The 21,928-nt window shown below is 38.5% G+C and overlaps 1 pseudogene; it reads left to right on the forward strand.

Moving 5' to 3' along the window:
* Positions 1-21,928, forward strand: part of LOC113099671 (zinc finger transcription factor Trps1-like) — a 103,344-nt pseudogene that overhangs the window by 26,736 nt on the left and 54,680 nt on the right.

Raw genomic sequence — 21,928 nt, forward strand, 5'->3', positions numbered from 1 at the left:
ATTAGTTGCATCTCTTCTACCAGTCAGTCACAGTCACTAGAGACATCAGTTATTTGAATACATTTCTTCAAAAGTAGTTATATGACACAGTGTCAATCTCAAATGGATAGTGCACCGCCGTGGTGTGTTAGGTGCTGTGAAGCCTGAGATTAGCAGAGTGTGGATGGTTAGAGTGTTTGAGATGCTGTGAGTGATATGACTGGGTGTGCTTATATCTGTGATTCGATTTTCAAGGCTTTTATTAACTTAGTTATGGTTAAGGTGTGGCCCCTCTGTAAAGCATGAATTGCTTTATTTAATATCCATTTGCATCACAGACTAAATGACGAAATTGCTCTCGACTGTCTGTTTGTTAAATCATGAGAAACTGTAATTGCCCTAAATTGAAACTGGCCAACACGCACACCATCCTGCAAACGCAAAATGATGTTAAACTGAGCGCTATGCTAACCCTTTCATAGAAATTCACTTCTGTGCAGTTTGTGCCAAAGGAAAGTCTAGTTAATAGCGTGATTTGCCTGCTGTGAACAAACATGCATTACTTCATTGAGTTCTGCTGGAATTTTTTTTGCTATGAAACACTTTATAAATTCCACATTTTTTTTCTCTCTCTATCCCCTATCATCTTTGATTTTGGTAACTGATTAAAAAGTGTATCCCTAAGCCACATCAGTGACATAAGTGCACAGATTTTATTCATTAAAACATCATCAACAAAGGCCGGCGCCGACATAGTCACCAATATTAGAACCTCATTGCTGTTTATGGATTGAGCTGGAAGAGCAGAACTGTTTCTAGGGCATTCCGTCTCTGATTTTCAAAAAGCAAAGAACAATCGAAAAGCTTTTATAGAGAGCAGAATAGGCACCATTGGCTCAAACAATTTTTTTGTCAACACATTGAGCAAGTTTCTTGAGGAATGGCGTGTCTCTAACATTGGCCTTCTCTTTTGCTGGGTTACAGATATGGTACGAAAAAAGAATCCCCCTTTGAGAAGCTTCGGCGGTGAAGAAGAGGAGGGTGAGGCGGTGGCGGCCGAGGCCACAGGCCCAGAGAGCGGGAACGCGGGGAGCCAGGCTTCAGAGCCCGACAGGGCTGTGGGCGAAGAGCAGGAGGAACCATCCTCCCCTGGCCCCATCAAACCTGACAGGCCTGACTTTCATAACTCCAGCCACAACCTGACAGCGTCCTACTCTAGCCGCGAGGGTACTGATACAGAACTGCTGGACTCTACTGCCTCCCCAACGAACTCTGACCCAGGTGAGAGAGGAGACTGTGAGGATGACCGGAACCGTCTAAAACCTAGCACCCGGTCAGGCGGTGTCATCGTACAGGGCTGCACCAGTAACGGAGAAGAGAGGGATGCCACACACAGCCCACTAGCATTGCTGGGTTCTGACAGCACTCATGGTGTGGCTGTCGAAGGCTCTATAGTCCCTCCGGTTACACTTCAACCACAGAGGCCCATTGGGGGAGCGGAGGATGCCCCTAGCCCTCTGGGAGCTGAGACGGGAGCACCTCCAACCCACGTCACCCAAACTACAAGACTTTAAGTGCAACATTTGTGGGTATGGTTATTATGGCAACGACCCCACGGACCTGATCAAACATTTTCGTAAGTACCATTTGGGCTTGCACAACCGGACACGGCAGGACGCGGAGCTGGACAATAAGATTCTGGCACTACATAACATGGTGCAGTTCACAGCCCAAACACAGGCCAAAGACTCAGCGCACCTCCTCGGCCAGCCAGCTCAGAGCGGCTCAGCGGCGGAAGCAAAGTCACCCAGATCCTCCGTACTCAATGGCACCTATGACATACAGGTAACCACAAAGCAGATGAAAGGAGAAATATTGTTTCTAGATATACATATCTATTCAATACTATAATACATAATAGAAATACTAATAAATATAAAAAATACACAAAAAAACAGAATAGTAAAAAAAAAAAAAAAAACTAAAATTTAAAGTACTCCTCAAATGTTTGGGGTTGGATTTTTGTTCTGTACAGCAAATTGAGTAAAAACATTTATAATGTTAAAACATTGTTAAAATCCTGTAAACAAAAGTACTAACCAGCACTGTTTTCAACGTTTATAATACAAATAAATGTTTATCTTGCACCAAATCAGCACATTAGAATGAATTCTAAAGGATCATGTGACACAGAAGATTGGAGTAATTGTACTGAAAGCTATTCAGCTTTAAATTTATTCAGGAATAAATTATATTTTAAATAAATATTAAAACAGAAAAAAAATATTATTAAAAGGATAAGGATTTCAAAATATTTGTTTTACTGTATTATTAAGTAAATGTAGCCTTGTTGAGTGTAAGATACTTTTTTCAGAAACATTAGTCTTACCAACATGTGTGTTTATGCATATTAGAGTTTTGCTTCATTCTTCCTGTAACCTCTATTGTAATCAAATTAACCCTCCTGTCTGCTTTGCCTGTGAAATGCAATTTGATGGTACACGTAGTTGCTTCCTATGTATAGTGTTCCAAATCAGTGACATATGAGGGCCCAGGGAAGATGCAGCCTTAGAAGGCAGCTTCCTATGTAAGAAGCAAGACGGCCTTATAGTTTTGGAGCAATAGCCAGACCAATGGGTCATTAAGGCTTAAAAATGATGCATGCACATGCAACTGTGAAACTTAAAATTTGTCACAGACTTAACCACTAGATGGATGGTAACCGTGCATGATGCATGCAAAGTCATGCACACGCAGAAACTCCCACATTGGCTGCATTAATTCTGAAATTTTGACTAGCCCTCATAGAGTCTGTATTTGTTTGTGTGTGGTATAAAATAACTTCATGAATAAGCAATCATGCTACTCCGTTCCAACTGAAATGCAAGCGTCATTTGTCATATCACCTTGGTGATTTCTGATTTATAAAGACAAACAAAAAAAATGTGAAAGAGATTAGTCTGGATCATGCTGGCACACAGTATTTGGCTTTGTTCTGTGACTTCTGGCTGATTTATCGTAGCACTTGCCTCAGTGTATCATGTTTAAAAGGAGCATTATGAGCAGTTGCCTGCTTTGCACATGTGCATGTACTCATTCAAGCAAACACACAGTGCAGCTTAGAGTACCTGTTTTTTTTTTCTTCTAATAACACCGGCCTCAATCTTTTTCAATTCGACATCAGCCTGTCTACAAATTGTCGTAATACCGTATAAATTCTTAGGGAAAAGTTTAAATAATGAGTCTATTCAGAATTCGTTCCCAGTGGAATTTTCCATGCAGTAATATCGACGACTGTGATTTCGCATTTTCCCAATGAAAAAAGGGGGGACAAAAGAGCATAGGGACGCTGGTGAGGGGAGCCAGTGAAAACACTGGAGTCGATTTATTTTAAATGATGGGTAATGAACAGATGTCATAGTCATTTATCTGCCTAACTTTCAGCACGGTTTCACTCTCACTTCAACAATGTCATGTTTACAATTTAAGCGGCATATGTAAGTTCGGTTTTTACTAAATGAGCCAAGTTTGGAAGCATTTAGCTTTAGTCAGTGTAGGAGTGATTTAGCCCGGTTTACCAGCCAGATATAATTACTTTAATTATTACTAAATAACTGATGTAACTGTTTTCATTGGTTTTCCTTGTTTAGTAATAATCATATTCAAAATAAATAATATAAATTGTATAAAATAACATGCATTTTATTATATTTAGTATTTATATTATTGTTATTATATATGTAATATTATGGAATTGGACTGAAATACTAAAGCGGAGTTAAAAAAATACATTTAATTTTCTTATTATATAATTAACAATATAAGTTTTAATTTAATAATTTACAGTAAGTAATAACTGTACTTAATTTGATGCACATCTTTTTTGGCCTTTCTTTCTACCATAACAATTTTATTAGAATTTTTTAAGAGGTTTGTGCAGTCTGCCACAAGTCCACTCTTCTTCAATGAAATTCCTCAGACAGGTTATACAGAGCGACCAGCTTAGTCCACTTTGTATCTGTAATATGCACGTGTAAGAATTGTAAACGAGCACAGATTACACCAAGCAGTGGGTGTTTATTTAATCATTGCTTCAAAACTCACACAACTCTGTTAGTTAATTTAGTGACTGACATGCATTTTAAATATATTATGTCCTATAGTTTTTATTTTAATCCACAATTGAATTTCAGAATATCAGAACTAAAGTTACACCTGGATATTATTAATCAGAAAAGATCCATTTTGTGGCTACATGCATGGTGGCTTTACTCTTCAACTCTTATATCAGACTTCTATTTCTCTGTAATTCTCTGTAACTCATGGGTGATTGATCTTTCCCTTTATCTCATTTTCTTTCTTTGTCCCCCCCCCCCCCCACAACTTCCCTGATCTTGCAGGTAACATTGGCCGGCACCTTCATCGGAATCGGGAGAAAGACGCAGGACTGTCAGGGCAACACCAAGTACTTCCGCTGCAAGTTCTGCAACTTCACTTACATAGGAAGCTCCTCTGTAGACCTAGAGCAGCACTTCCTGGCCACCCACCCCAACAAGATGAAGAGTCCACCTTCTTCCAACCTCGAGGAGAAGTCCTCAACTGAACGGAAGGGGAACTGCTTTCCATGCATTGAGGCAGACGAGCAAGGGAAGTGGACCGATCGGGTGGCGGTGAGGGCCGAAGATGACACTGTGGCTGGGTACTCCGTACCGATCAGGGGTTCAGACTCCCCTAGCCGCACTGGAGGTGACCCCCCTGCAGCGTATTACTGGTGCAAGTATTGCAGTTTTAGTTGCGAAGCTACCAGTGCTTCTAAGCTTCTGGATCACTATGAGAAGAGACACGGTCAGGCGGCCATTAGAGAGGGAAGTCCAGAGGAAAGGGACAGAAAGACCCATGACGGAGACTCCCACTTATGGAAAAATGAGAAGACTGGAGCAGCGAGCGACCCAGAAACGGTAGTAACCAGTTACAACTGTCAGTTCTGTGACTTCCGTTACTCCATGACTCACGGTCCGGATGTCATCATCGTGGCTCCTCTTTTGCATCACTACCAACGGGCTCACAGCATTCACAAGTGCACCATCAAACATTGCCCCTTCTGTCCACGTGGGCTCTGCACTCCTGAGAAGCACCTGGGGGAGATTTCCTATCCCTTTGCTTGCCGTAAGAGCTCCTGTTCGCACTGTGCTCTACTTCTGCTGCAGCTAACAGCCGGAGGGACCACTACCCCATCCCCGCCAGCTCCCCGAGCGTCCGTCACCCATCAGTGTGACCAGTGCCCGTTCACCTCGACTGATATTGACTTGCTTCTCTTGCACTATGACAGCACCCACACCTCACACACCTTCCTGGAAGTCAAACCTGAGGAGGAGGGATCAGGGGATGCAGGGCCAGGGCGGGACCATCCCGGAGAGTACACCTGCACTAAGTGCCATTTCTTCACTGAAGTGGAGGAGGAGATCTTTCGTCACTACAGGTAAAATCACATGATAAATCAACTTTTTTTTTGAGCATCCTTACTGGGTTTATTGTTATCGTTTTTGTTTTCAAAACTATATGTGATATATGTGACTCGTATCTGTATCGTCTGTGCTGTAAACATGAATGATACCTCAAATTACACTGCTTGTTGGTTAGAGGTAAATTCAGTTTATGGAGAGACCTGAACTATATCTAGGGGTCTTAAGGGAGGACTGTTTATTTAAAATAAATAGATAAAATTTTATTATTTAGCATAAGATTGCATCGTTTTAACTCTGTTCATTAATTATAAAAAAATAGTTATTTTATGATTTATTATACATTTTTATATATTATAAATAAAATAAAGTTAATATATTGTAGAAAATGACCATTGGACAGATCCAGCAAGCTTGTATTAAACTGTTTTTTTTTTTTTTTAAAATAATTTTTTATTATGTTTTATTTATAGAAGTATTATAAAGGTCCATAATTTGTTTACTTATTTCAACTAATTCCTCTCTTTTGTTTTTGCTTTAATTTAAAGTACTAACTAAATCTTAACCAAAACTAAAAAAAAAAAAAAAAATTATAAACTACTAACACTGACAAAGTTACTAAAACTTTAAAATGAAATGAAAAATGTAAAAATAAAAAGATGAAAGATTAATGATATTATGTATATTTAATATTTCAATATTTTATTATTGTAGCAAAAGGCATAGCACTGGATAGTGAAAGCTGCTGTTGATCATAGCCTGCAAGTCTGTGTTACACATTTGTTTCTGTAATGGCGGTTTTGCTTTCATACTGATAGGTAACAGGTTTTCCTTTTTTTTTGCACTTAACTTGAAGCGACCGACACAGCTGAATAAACGGAAAATGTTAAATGTAAGGGAATAACTTTTCCTGCAGCAGTCATTGGATTTCATTTAGCTTGTCTTGACACCAGGTGCGTAGATGTAAATGTGTGCACTTCGGTGTTTGTTTGCATGTGTGTGCGCGCGCATGCATATGTCTGTTAAGTGTGTACATTTTGGAACTATTATTACCTTTCTATATTCTTTTTTTCACCAGCTGTGTGGTATGTACAGCGCAGATTAGTATGGCTCTGCTTTACCTTAACATAAGATCTCAATTACTCTCCATTTTCTGCCAGAGTTTACAGGCATGTCTACATGTGCTGGTTTGAATTTATTGATAAAAAATGAGTTTACTGCACCACTGAAATCCATATGTCCGCTTGAGTTTGGCACAGTAGAAAGAGAACAGAAAATGCACTTTTCTAAATCTAATATAAGTGTTGTGTAAATACACCAAACCACCTCAATGCCGCATATGTTTGATTTTACAGCATATTGTGCCATATTATGTGCAGGAACTTCTGAGCAGTTTTACTACTGATACTTACTGATGTTTACATGGAAAAAAATGAACCCAATAACAAAACTGTAATACAAATTGGCAGTATCATGCATGTACAATATATTTGGTATTAATGCATTTATGTGTATTTAAGTATTTTATAAAAAAAATATATATATACAATTTAAAATCTTAAATATTGAATCTTTTTTTTTCTTTATTTTTTGTTTAATTTTATAAGTATTTATTAAAATGTGTTTTAACAATTCTGGTACCAATTCCATTTAATGATTATGTTTCCTAAACGATGATGGTGTTTTAGTGCCATTTGAAAAACAAAAAAAAGCAAACAAATATATAAAACAATAATAATAAAACCCTTAAAGATTTCGAAACATGAGATTACAGTTGTAATATTATACAAAACAAATAGGGTCATAGGGAAGTCATAGGGTCATAAGTGTGATGGAGAACAGTAAACTGAATCACATTTATCAATAAATATATAAATATAAATGTTCATATATATATAAGTATATACTTTTTTTTAAGCACCGGACACAAATTCAATTTGAGCTATTCTAGAAGTCAGTGGAAATGAATGTTGTGAAAGATAAATTTGGTTTCTATATATATATATATGTTTTGAATAGGAATCGATTTCCAACCTATTCATAATTCATTCTACATGCATAAGAGCACACATACATTGTTGTAGGACAAATAAGTCATACATAACTGCATAACAGGTACAGTTTTCCTACTATTTCAACCTTTTCTGTAATTGCACAGCTTCACATTTTGTTAAATGATCATTCATCTAATCTGATTTGTCAAAGATCTTGGCGAAGGAATCATTTGTCAAGTTGGCACTCATGTCAGTAAAGACTGAATTTTAAGGCCTTATAAACCCACCTGTCCCCTAAGGAACATGTGTGAAGGTTTTTGTGCATTTGAGCCTTGAGTGACGTCCATCATGCTCAAGCTGCCCGGGGCTGGTTGTTTCAGGTGGACGTGGAGCAGAGTGTTTTCATCCTGTGTGTGCAGCCTTTCTGAATAAGGCACTGTTTGTATTCCGAGCCCACAGCCTGGAACAGGCAAGGAGAGAGCCAAAATCAGACCTGTATGGCCTCCCCGGAGAGCTCCTGCTTCTCTGCTCAGACCGAGTGTGTGTGTGTGTGTGATTGAGAATTGTGTGTCATATTTTGTTTTTAAACCATTTTTCCCTCAAACACACACACACACACACACACACAGACATATATATTGCTCACTAGCCTCACGAGCAGTATGAGAATACTGTATACACTTGAAGTACACTAGATTTTATAGTCTAGGCTACTGCGTGTATGTTTTTTGCATTGTGTCCTCTGTGTTATTGTATGAACATCTGTGTCATGGTATCCCATTTCATTGTGTTGAAGCTTTCTTGACCTCTGTGTGTGTGTGCGTGCAAACGATTGTGTGGTCTGAGGAATCACTGCTACATAATATTTCCAGCATGCGTATACGTCTCTCCTGAATACTTCGCTATAGTGTAGATTTATGAGCAGAATCCTGCCGTCTAGTCTCTAAACAGCCACCCACCCACCACGAACACGAACCTGATATCGATGCCGTAGCCTCCCACACCGTGTGCCCACCCGATCCACTGCACACTCAATATATCACGCTGCCCTCCGATTCCGAATCGGGAGACCTTTTACGTGCAGGAGCTGAAACTGCGAGAATATACTGCATTGGATTCTGGACATGCTGGTTTCAGACATTGTGGGAGTCACTCAGAAAGGTGAAGCGTGCAATGTCTGCACATCTGCACATTGTGCATTGCTCGGATAAACAGGTAGTCCCACCCTCAAACGTATGCCATTGGCTGAGTCGCAGTCCTTCAGCTACAGTGAACAGATTGTATAATTCTTATTGATTCTGCAAGTGGTGACAAATGTACACACAAGTAGTTATATGAAGTCGTTTTCATTTAGCTGAAAACCGAAATGAAGTTTTAGTAATTAAATTAAGGTAATTGACCTTGGCATGCTGTTAAGTTTGTGATGTTCACAGATGATAAATTAAACCAATCGCAGTAAAGTCAAAAGTTGATATTTCAGCCAGACAGATTTGACATATTTGGTTGCTAGTACCATATATGCCTCTCTTTTACTCGTTAAGATGCGTTTTGATTGTCTTTTTTTTTAAGGTTTCTTTTTATGTTACTTAAATAATTATATGGATGTGATCCCTTTTTAAAAGTAGTCTTCTGCTCATTGTATTGCTGTTTGTACAGCACTATTTCAACGTTGTTGTTTTATTCAGCGCTTTGAATTTGAATACTGATGCTTTGGCATCATTTTTGTTCACATTAAGGTGCGTCCACACTGCTGACGTGACGTGTTTATGTGTTGTAGCTTGTTTTCATTATTTACATGACATAGATATTGAAGCAGGCAAATTGTGCCATCAGTGAAATGCTAATAAGACTGAAACTTAAAAGTATTTTTTCCTACAATTTCAGCATGATATCCATTTTGAGGGTGGAAAGAGACTGATAAATTGCAGTGCAGTTATAATAACCGTTGAAATGAATATGTTTGATGTGTAACTCTAGTGTGCAAGCATTTTTGTTTTACTTCTAAGCAGTGTCAGTTTACTGAATAAGTCTTCACGTGTGTACCTCATTTATTGCACAGTGTTTTGAAGAATATATTTCTTTTTTATTTCTTTGGTAACAAGGGCTCCTTATTTTCTGTTGGGGACCGAATGAGCTGATGAGCTTGCATTTCAACCCCTTTACTGTGATTTTTCTGTCACCCAGTCAGGTAAGCAGCAGGCTGTGCTGTACCCATTTTTTCCATTTCCTGTGTAATGTCATGGGGATGGTGTCAGTTACGCCTTTGCTCTGCTCCACGTCCTGTAAAATGGTAGTATTGAGCGGGTGTGTTGGTGCATAGCTAAAGGGCTTCATTTTCACAAGCGCAAATTACTGCCACTCAGTGCCGTTATTGACATCGATATAGGTTCTCATCTATTTTTTCATGTTTTCAAGTATTTCCCCCTTAAATTGATAATGTTGTTTTGATGCTTTCCAAAATGAAACTGGAAAAAGATCACATATAACCTGTGATTACAATTAAATCGAAAGTGTCGAGGAAATTATAGTGTAGGTGGTAGGCAGCATTAAATTTTGTTCGGTACATAATCTCACAAACTTGCGCTCATGCAGTTTTGAATGATAACATGACATTTGCTGGCTGTGTTGAATGCTGAGCCTTTATACAGTTATTACCGCTCTGCCTCAGTATGAGAGGGGTGGAAAGACAAACTCCCTGCTACCGTTTTAGCTCTTTCTTGTGACCCAGTCAAATGAAGTAACCTGCTTTTGCTACCTGCTTTTTAGAGTTGTGAATCAAGGAGAAAAGGCAGCAAGAAAAGGCCATGTCTAGGCTGATTTAAATCCTTTGAAGTCATCGAACCATCACCATGAAGTTGTCATCGTCTCTGAAATGCCAGTTGATGAGTTGTGTCACAGGCTCTGTCTATTTCCTTCATGCTTGTAAAGGATTTTTGGGTTTTGAGTTAATAACTTTTTGAACTATTCATTGTGTTAATTATGCTGCTCATTAGTTATGGTTATGAGCTGTCAGAACTATTAACACACCTCCCATTGTGACGTAATCAGGCAAATTCCAACAAATGACGGAAGACTGACATTTCCCACAGGATCTGACCCGACAGCTTAAATTATACAAAATAATTCTAAGATCACCATTGTAAATCAGGTTAAATCAAGGAGATCATTAAAACATTTGTACCTCATTATCAAGCAGATCCAGCTGGGATTAACACTTTGTTTCGTTTTGGGTCTTAATGTGTTGTTGTTGTTTTTTTACATCACAAGAAATGTGACAACCTGTCAGCATTTTAATTAAAACTTATTTGATGAAACTATCATTAATATTGGTGTAATGCACTGTACTTGTGATAGACATTAGCAGATGTTTTCAGAAATCAGGTTTCATTATTTACTTAGTTAATTTAAATGAAGGTTACACAAGGGGCATTGTTTTTGTTGCTGCTTGCTTTTTAGGTTAATTCATGTTATCTTTACATTTATCTTGACATTTAAGGAGAAATATATTAATTTCAAAATAACTTAGTTTTATCCATTTCAGTACATTTTAAAATGCAGTTTATTGTTATGTTATTAATATGGCAAAGTTGAATTTTTAGCAGCCATAAGAAGTCAAGTCTTTAATGTCACATGATCATTCAAAAATAATTATAATATGCTGATTTTGGAAGAAATATTCTAATAAATTTTGGAAAACTTCATATTTTTGTGGAAACCATGATGTACCCCCCCCCGGGATTCTTTCATGAATAGAAGGTTAAAAAGATCAGGATTAATTTGACACATATATTACTGTCACATATACTGTATATGTGATGTTGTGAACTGAACTCTACTGAAATTTAAACATTAAAACATTTACTGCTGATTTAGAAAAGTGTCATTTAGATGTTTTAGAAAATATAACATTACATTTGTGCAAATAATGGGACTCTCAATGTAAGATATGAACCTGTATGATTAAGTCCATGAAGGCATTGCGTGTTAGAATAGAAGTTTCACATCAAGTACTCCATGTAAAAACGTCACCGTTAACAGAACTCCTGCCAGAAAACAATCAGTTCTGGGTTGCAGGGTTTGACACACGTATTTATGCTCCGTGTCAGTGACCAAAGAATACGATTTGTTTTGGAAGCAGCCCATACTTTGTTGGAAAACACTTGAGTCTTGGTCGGTGGTGGTGGGGAAAGCTAGTTTTGTCTGGTACTGATTAATGATAACTGAATGAATCTGTGTGTCTGTCGCTTACGGTAACTGGTCCTCATAAAACAACTTCACAGAAGTTTAAATGGCCTTCAGATGTGTAGATGTTTTTCTTTAAATGACTTTTACCTAAAATATAGCAAACAAAACGCGCAGTTATGTTGTTTTTTGGACTTTGCAAAGTAATATTTGGATGTGTGTATCTAATGTTTTTTTCCTCCTGAGATCTAAACATTGTGTTGTCTGTAATCAGGGCTACATGCAATGGATTGTAGGCTTTCTCACACCTCACCAGTCGCTGGAGTGCACCAATGTTTGATCTGCCCCTGCCTTCGTGTACCTAAGGGGAGCAAATTACAGAACTGCATGCTGGGAAAGTCAGGCAGCAGCAATGATGAAAAGCACTTTTACCACTCCGTCCCTCCTTTGGTGCTTAGAGGGGCAGACATGGCATCTAGCTGTTTTGCTCTCTTTCTTCTTCTCTTGCTTTTTATCCATCCTGGTTCGATACAGTGTCAGATTGTGAGAGGCTGTTTACTGGGTAACAGATATCAGAAATATTTGTGTTTATTTGTTTTTTTCCACAATATAAAGAAAATCTTACACTGATATTCAGCTTGAAGGATAGGGCTCTAGTGGGCATTTGTGGTAACACCAGACAGCTTTCGTTGCCCAAAGAATGCACTCTGTGTTTGACTGGGATGGATAAAAAGTAGAAGAAAGAGAGCAAAACATCTAGATGCCACATGTATTACATTTAGCCAGATTTCTATACACAAGTACACGAACACACTTGTAGAATTCTGTGTTTGTGAAAGTTTACATTGTCAGTCACATCCTATTTTATGTTGTTTTGCTTTATATTTTTGTGTTTTTGTCAGGATTCTATGATGAATACAAATTTACGAAAACAACATTTATAAAAAAAAAAAAGAAAAAACAAAAGCTTTTGTAACAAATGGATGTACTGTAACTGCCTTTACTGTTTTCGATAAATCAAAGGTGTACCTGCTAAATAAACAACAACAACAAAAAACTAAATAAAATAAAAAAACCGACAAACTTTTGAACCGTTTATAATATTTCCTCCTAGGTGCACATAGTTTCAGTCCCATGTCTAAAGTAATTTGTATTTAGTTTTATTGGGCAAGTCATATTTTATATTAAGGAGTATTACTGAAGCACAGTGTGTATTTGTACAGTGGTTCTATAATCAAGAAGCTATTACAAAGTGGTACCTAAATGGCAGTTTTTTTTTTTTTTTTTTATAAATATGATTTTGTTCCCCAGAATAATTCCAAAAGAAGCCGGAGAAATGCACTAAATCTTCCCATTTCCAGTTCCCAGTGAAATGTCATGGTTCTGTTGGACTCACTAGATAACAGCACTCTTGAAACGCTTCTTAGATTTAAGAAATTGTTGTATAACTTACTATACAATATCATATGAATTGCTGATACTTGATGAGCGAGTTAAAGTGTTTTTTTTTATTATTATTATTGTTTTTATTATTTAATTTATAAATGATCTTGGCAAAGGGTATTAATAACTTGATTTGACCTTGAACGTTCAACACTAAAGACTTTCTACACATCTCATTCAGTGAAAATCCTCCATTGTGGTACAGTTAGCACTTACAGCCAAACCCATCAACGAAAGGCCATTGTCAAAGCACATCTACTGATGCATGCAAAATAAACATAGTTTTTTTTGGGTGGAGTACATTTCCCCATACTTCTCTGACAGTGGTCAATTTCAAACAGGAAGTACAAGCTTATATAAAATCACTGGTGTTTCTGTAAAGAATGTCACAATAATTTACCTAAAGGATAGCAGACTGTTCATTTAGCTTTCCTTTGCGGAGAGTTTGGAGCAGCTCTTTGTTTCCTTTATTTGGAATAGAACAAAGAGCCATTATGCAGACGAAAATAGCTGAGTAAACTGTAATTACACAGCATTACAGGGATTCAGACCAAGCTCAGGGGGACAGAGTCGTCAGATAAGGAGAAAGTACACATATTCAGGATGTGAATTAGTCTTTTGTCTCGTAGATGGCTCTCTGTGGGCCAAATAGCATGGTAGTATGCGAAACGACTGTTTTATTCACGAAGAATGATATAGATCATGATTGTTGAGACCATCTCTTATACTCTTTGCAGGAGAGTTCATGGCTGCTGTCGTTGTCGGCATTGTAGTTTCACTGCCACGGACACCACGGCGCTGCTGGACCACTTTAACTCCGCCCACTGCCAGGACTCTGCGGATCCAGCCTCTGCTCCTGCCAACGGCTGCTCTGCTCCCTCAACCCTCCGCATCAAAGAGGAGAGCAAAGGTGATCTGAGACTCTATAGTCTGGTGCCCACAGTGGGCAGCAGAGCCGAGCCGCTTCCCGGCTCAGAGGTCGTGAAGAGTGAGGCCCAGGATGAGAAGGAGAAAGGCTGGGTTGAAGCGCTGGGACCTGTGACTGGCAGTGGAGTCCGAGGTGGGGAACAACATGCACAGAGCCTGGTGTGGGTGCCCAAAGAACGTGCAGGGGAGATTCTTAGGGGAAGCCCAGCCCCGTTCCCCCAGGCCACACTGGGTCTACTGAATGCTGTGGCAGCTGGGGTAAAAGACCAGCAGCAGAAGGGGGCGACCATGCTTAGAGACTCATCAGGACTGATCTTCAGCCTCAGCGCAGATGCTAAAGGCTACCTGCCGGGGACACCAACTAGCGGTGCAGAGAAAGCCGGGCAGCAGTACCCAAGTTCTACCGACAGCAAGAGCTCCAAGGAAGAGTCTCAGTCACTCTTAAGGGTAAGCAATGTTCTCTGCCTGTCCACTCTTTCTAAGTCTTTTCAGAAATATCTGAATTTCTTTTTCAGTTTTTAAGCCATGTGACCAGGCTCAACAGGATTTCTTTACCGCTGCTGGCATCTTTTTTTCTTGCTCTGCTAATATTTTCACTGGCTTCATTACACAAACAAAGCAAGCAAACAGATAGACAGACAGATAAATAAATAAATGTAAATAAATAAATAACATAAATGTATTGCTAAAAAAAACATTGAAAAATAATTATAATTATACAGCTTATATTAAAATATAACAATGATAATAATAGTAATAATAATGGTTGATTTATGTTAATTGTATTGCAAATATAATTATATTTTTAAATTTCTATGTAATATTTTGTTTAATTATATAATTTGTATAAAATAATAATAAATGCACACAGTTGTTTTTTTTATATTAAACATTTTTTATAATAATAATAAAATAAAGGAAAAAATGTTTTCTGTACAATAAATTGTACAAATTATTTAATGAGTATATGTACACGACCAACAGGTGTGGGATGTATTGACCGCATTTCACTGACCTGTTCCAACACTGGCCATCCATCCTTGTTTTTGGGTTTCTCTTATTATGGAGCAGCAGTGCCCATGACGCTGAAGAGTTTTCAATTGCTTCTCCATTCCTTTCATACTACTGCTGGGGTGGGATCTATGTAAGGCTTAAGTTGTTTGTGTGTGTGTGTGTGTCTGTTGGTCTGTGTGATCGTGGGTTTTAATGAAGTCAGTATGTGCAGAGACCCTCTGCAGCTCAAAAGCCTGGCCAGACTAATTGAAGTGGTTAGAGAGCTGCAGACACAATAACAGAGCCATTGTGGTCCTCAATGCTTAGAGACAAAACAAAACCAAAAACTGGAACATATACTTTACCTGAACTTTGGATAGTGGACTAAACACTCAAATCCAACGGAAAGACCTCTTCCCATGGCGCTGGATTCATGAGTGATGGATGCAGCTGGCGTTGTGCCCTGTACCCTCAGAATTTAGATTGCACTGCACACCTCAGTGAAGGAAATTATGACCGATACACTTTGTGAGGAAGCAGTGCTCTGCTTAATCTGGCCTGGTGGATTATGTCATTAAAATAGCTCATACAAGAGATATTATTACCTCTTTCTTAAATCACTGTATTCATAGATATCACACTATTTCTTTTCATTTTTAATGTTTCACTTTTAACAGTAGTAGTAGTTTTCTGTCACGCAAGAACAGCCTAATCAAAGGTAGCCAAGAGAGTTATAGAAAAAAACTACCATTCGTTCACAGTCCGTTATCAATTAACTTGCAGTTAGTGAAGGCGGGCTGGGTAGAATCACGCCGAATGACAAACCAGAACTGCTGTTTTTTCGTGCGTGCACACACATGATCCCAGTTCTCTCAGACAGGCCGTGATCAGTTAGTTGTCTTTATGCCTGAATTGTCATATACAAAGTGAAGGTAAAGTGAAGGTAAACAGGTTGCCGAAAACTGGATATGTGTCAGTTTATTACATCCATGCATTCTTAAAGGGACAGCGGCCTAATTAAATACCCATCTGTGTCATGAATGTTAACTAAACAACAAATAATGTTAAATAAAGTATACGTTTCAAATAAACCTACTGTATTTGACAAACAAGTTTATTTAATTTGTATCTCTATCGAATTTGTCTTAGGATTAGTAATTTGATTTTTTGATTCTTCTTTTTTTATACAACAAAAATAACTCTAGATACTGTATTTTTCGGAGTATAAGTCGCACCTGAGTATAAGTCGCATCAGTCCAAAAATATGTCACGATGAGGAAAAAAAACATGTATAAGTCGCACTGGACTATAAGTCGCATTTATTTAGAACCAAGAACCAAGAGAAAACATTACGGTCTACAGCTGCGAAAAGGTGCTCTATGCTGCTCAGTGTAGACTACAGGAGCACTGAGCAGCATCTCTGGCAGCATAGAGCGCCCTCTGGCAGCTGTAGACGGTAATGTTTTCTCTTGGTTCATTTCTCTAGGTTCATGTCAAATAAATTTTGATAAATAAGTCGCACCTGACTATAAGTCGCAGGACCAGCCAAACTATGAAAAAAAGTGAAACGTAAAACAATGACCTGTACATAATGACTGTCTTATATCGGTAGCAATGTATTTGTGTTTGTCACCTGGCTTCCGATATTCCTCAGTCTCTTCCTTCACATGGTGAATCTGACACAGTGGCTTCAGCTGCAAGGAAGCATGTGTTATGATGAGCATATAAAAATCAGGACGTATAATGTCTTTAGTGTCACTGTGATTTGGGTAGTGATTCGGGTTTTTTCATGCAGTTCTTAAAAGTGAGCATGCAAAAAACAGCAGATGGAGACTGCTTAAAGATGCACAGCTAGTGAAAACAAGAGTTCTACAAAGGCTTTTTCATGTAATGCATTCACTGTCTGACATTTGAAGCAGAATTAGGCTGTGGTTAAATGTTTTTCTCCAAACTCAAGGTCGTGCGATGGTGTGGATTCAACAGCTTGGCAGTGTATTCTGTGTATTTATGTATACGTTAAAGCTCCATGTTCCTTTTTGATCACCAAGTCGGCTGACAGCGAGAAGGAGTGGCTCTCGATCAATTTTCTGACATGATTTCCGTTCACTACCCTTCTTGTTTGCCTATGTTTTAAGTCCCTTAAATGCAGAGCTCTGAGTAACAAGAGGCCCTTGCTGGGAATCGTTCCTTCATGTGCATCTCCCATCCAAAAGGCATCATTGATGTAACACGCTGGCCCAAAAAGAAAAGGAAGTCAATGGGAATGGGGTTTGCGAGCCATACGTCCTCCCTGGATGGTTCTGGAAACCGGTTGGCAGGAGAAGAGGGCAGGGCGTGGTACGTTCAGTGGTTAAGTCATTAGGCTAGGCGTGTCAGTGAGTGTGTGAAAGCTTCGGGGTGGAGGTGGAGGCCTCTAGCCCTCAGGAAATGTTGAATCAGAACATTTTTTTGGGACTGCTAGGGCTTAATGGGACTCAGAAGGAATCTGAAGTCCGTCACAATATTTTTTGAGTTACCATGACTTGGCGTATGAGTCATCTATCGCATTATAAAACGCAGCTCAGCCAGGGAGGGGTTCCTTATCAAAGAACCTGAAGAACCCAGTCTGGAGCCAAGGCTCAGACCTGTTTTAGCACTCAGATCTGGAGAGGAGATTGATAACTGAGACGGAGACTTTGTGATGAAGGGGTTTGGCTTGGGAGTTGCCTTTTTAGAATCCAGAACAGATTTTTTCTTTAATGCTCTTCTTGGATTTTGTTGCATATTTGATAATGAATACTTATTTAGTGGCATAAATATTGATCTACTGTCTTTTTGAATTGTGAAAAAAAAGTGTTATAATTATAAACCACTTTTTTGTTTCTCACATTTAGCTAACATTTATTAGTTGATTGCAGCAATAAAAAAATAAAAAAAAAGATCTGCATCGCCTACAATATTATAATCTTCCATCCTCCCACTTAGTGACTAAGTTACCACAACATTGTAAAAGTTGATAGAGTGGAATAAATTAAAAATTCTTTAAGCCACAGTTTTGAGTTTAGTTTATGCAACAAATTTATTTTTGACCTGGCTTTTAAAATGGCAAATAAAATGAGCCTTTAAATCACAATGAAAATAAAATGTGTTTTTTTGATTGTTTTTTCCCCAAGTTTTTATTTGAGGCGATTTGATTTTTGTGACTCTCCAAAGAATATGTGATTTCATCTAATCTGGGCTAACATTTAGAATATTAAACTAATGACACTGTATGATGGTAATGAACATAATTTTCCCTCAACATAAATCATTGAGAAAAATGGTAAGGGATGTGGAAGTCAGCTTTTCTTGTGGAGCAGAATTTTGTGTCATTTTTGTCCTTTGAGACATAAAAACCATTGTATTCATTGCATGTCAATGCATTGTTTGATTTATGTTCAGATCTATATATAAATACTATATCTAATCTATATATATCTGTACATTAATGGTAAGAAAGGCCATTGTATTTTAAGCAGTCTCTAGAAATCTCCCTTTTCTCTAATGTCTTAAATTGATGATTAAACAACATGCCTCCCTATTTTTTAAATGCCTGTTTGCCCTTGACTCTGAATTCCAGCTTCCTCCTGTCTTGCCACATACCCATAGAGAGGCATTCTGTCCCTGTGGCAGCGTTCGGCCTTCTGGCCCGTTACCGGCGTCGCCTCATGTCAGAGCTCATTATTCCTGGTCCAGCATTCTCCTGCATGCTACCCAGAATCTGCCTGCTGGCGCCTTCTCTAGCCTGTCCAGCGATCAGCAATTAACCCCCCGATGCATTGTGGCTGAACTCTGCCACACAGTCATTGTTTAGGGTTGTGTTCAAAAGGTACGCTTTTTTTTGCAGCTGACCTCCTGCCAGTTGCAGGTCACGTTAATTGCCCCAGATTGATATTCCCGCTGTGCTTGGTGCTGGCATTGGTCAACCCCTGGAGCAAACGGATATGCGTTTTCATCTGTGAAGACTAATCATGCGGTTATCCTTTTATGTAGTTTCTTAGAACTTCAGCATCTCTAAAGTTAATCCTATTGTTATTACATAATTAAGCCTCCAGCCACAACCCTGCAGATCATACTGAACTTTGCTCCCAGTGGTCTCTACTTAGACTTCGCAAACTTCATCTTCTGTCTTTGTAGCACTGAATAGCATTCAGCTAGTGTTGCATGAAGATCTTCAGAATAGTGTTTGATGTGATTTGCATCAGCCCGACCTTCATTACCTGTTGTTTTATTATTTTGAGAATGTATTTTTTTAAACCCCTAAAAGTCAACAGATGTGAAGGATGACTGATTGAGAACATATTAAAAAAGTACTGAATTAATTGGTAGGTTATCAGGAGATGTTTTACTACTGCCTTTTAAATTATTTTATTTGTTTATTTATTTATTTATTTTTAGTTTCATTTTCTGTTATTTTAGATTCATAAAAAATATATATTGTATATTTTTAAATGAATAAAATAGATAAAAATAATTTTATTAATGTATTTATTATTTTTACACATTTATATAATTAAAGCTATACAGTTTTATATACTATACAAATGTAAATATAATTCTATACTTCTTTTTAAATGTGACAGCCAAAGTCCAAAACTCCTACAAGGTCAGTGACGATCTGTTTGTGTCATATTATGTGAGAGAAGGCATGTGAAACCAAACTAATGGCTTTCAGCTCCATTTTTTTTTTCTTCACCTATTTCCTTTTGTTTCTCTTCATGTGTGGTCAGCTTCCCTGGAACGCTTTCCATCCCAGATTCCTATTTAGATATGATTCTGACCACATTTGATCCCAATCTGACACCAAGCCTGGCTGTGGATTCCAGAGTCCAGTGCCGCCTTGCCCGCGTCAAAGAGACAGGAGCCCCTTTTTGTTCCTTAATGAATACAATCTGCTCTTGAATTTTTGCTGAGTGTTGGATTAACTGGGCCTTTGAGGAAGGTGACATTCACTGTTTTCTCCCTTCCTTTCCCAATTTTTTCACATGCTTTTCCCCAACACCCAGTTCCCTCTTTGGATTTATAGTTTAGTTGAGTTCAGGCAGGCAGTTAGTTCACATTTAACATGCTGTATGGATAGACAGCAGGAAAGGAATGTTGTGGAAAGAGGAATAAAAAGGGGAAGGTGTCTTGGTAGCTGCTGATTAGCTTCTCTTTGCAGTCTAATGGAGAGACGGCTTACCTATTATTCTGCTGTATATAAGGTGCCAGGCTTCAGGAGACGACACTGGTTCAGAAATGAGTTGTGGGGAAGTTTTGGCCTAATGGTTAGAGAGTTTGACTTCTAACCCTAAGGTTGTGAGTTCGAGTCTCAGGCCGGCATTAGTGTCCCTTGTTCATGGTGTGTGTGTGTGTTTGGGTGTGCGCACTTTGCATGGGTTAAATGCAGAGCATTAATTCTGAGTTTGGGTCACCATACTTGGCTGTATGTCACAACACTTTCACTTTCAAAGTCTGTCATCTGGTTGCGATGCAACAGCAAGCTCAGTAGCAAGGGATAAGTGGGAGGAGCCAGAGGTCTCTAAACAAACACAAACACAAGACAGCTGTGCTTGGCAGCCAGAAAATGTGTGATTACCTTGCAGAATGGGGCAGGCACATCAGGCAGGTGAGGCACAGGGGTGCACAATGACATTAAATCCAACAGCTGTTGTATAACCCAGGTAGCCTCTTCTCTAAGAATGCTTTACCAATCCTGTTCTGTGAAGTTAATGGCATGTTTGAGCAGCTGTGTGGATGAATGTGGGAGATTATGTATTAATTGCTGCTTTGGTGTATCCATGATATGGAGTGGCAGAAATTGGAATGATTGGTGGCACAGGTGAGGAGGGTGAGATGCTTCGTACCTTTCTGCAGACAGATGGTTACTCCCTGGGGAGCCTCCCTTCCTCACCTTTCTCCACCATTTCTGCTTTCTGAAAGACTTCTGTCTGGGTATCTTGCTAATAAGGCAGCCCCTTTGTGTAGCTCCTGGAGTGTATGGCGGCTAGAGCTTCCCATTTCCCTATTCCCTACGTCGGCTCGGGAGCATTTCCGTGGTTTTAGAAGGGTTGCCAGTTTGCTGCCCATGTCAGCTCCTAGTCAGAATTGCCGTTTCAAGGACCCCAAGTTTTTCTTTTTTCAAAGACCAACCGAGCAACCGGTGTCATTTTCTCCTGCTGATCCCCAAAATACCAATTCATTTCTTTCAGTCAGGTTTCCCTGCACAAAACCGAAGGAACTAGCAACTCATTTCCCCTAGCACTTTGTGTCCACATGTCTCTGAATGCACGATTACCCATGGAGTATCAAAGAGGGATAGTGGCTTAGGAACAGAAAGCTTTGATTACAACAAGCATGTTCTTCATTAAGGATCTATTAGATTCTCATTTGCATATTGATGATGCATATGGATATAAATATATATGTATATTGTAATTTTAGATCAAAGGCTTGTTTGGATACTGCACAAAGGACAACATTTTTGTTTCTTTAAGATGGTTCTAGGACGAGAACACGAGGAAGCGTTTTCTTTCAAAATAATTTTTTGTGTATTATGCAGTTGAATCAGTTATGCAGGAAAAATCGTACTCGTGCTTTATTAAAATTAATTTAATTAATTTTAGCTATCAGTGATAATGTGTGAATTAATACTGAATTATTACTGAAAAATAAAATAGAAAATTACCTACATTTTAATTATTTTACATCAGTTTCCCGTACTGGGAATTTACAATGTTTGTATCAATCAAAGTGAAAAAGTGAGGAAAAAAAAAGTCATTGAGTGAGTGAGTCATTGAATCATTCAGTCTATTGAGTGATTCAATCTGTTAAATCATTCAGAGCTATTGTACAAAAAAACGATCCAACCACTGTGTGAAATGTACTCACTTTTAACAATTTGTAGTTTATCATTATAGTTAATCACATTATAGTTAAAAACTATTTTTT

Source organism: Carassius auratus, unplaced genomic scaffold, assembly GCF_003368295.1.
Source record: "Carassius auratus strain Wakin unplaced genomic scaffold, ASM336829v1 scaf_tig00217005, whole genome shotgun sequence".
NCBI lineage: Eukaryota > Metazoa > Chordata > Actinopteri > Cypriniformes > Cyprinidae > Carassius > Carassius auratus.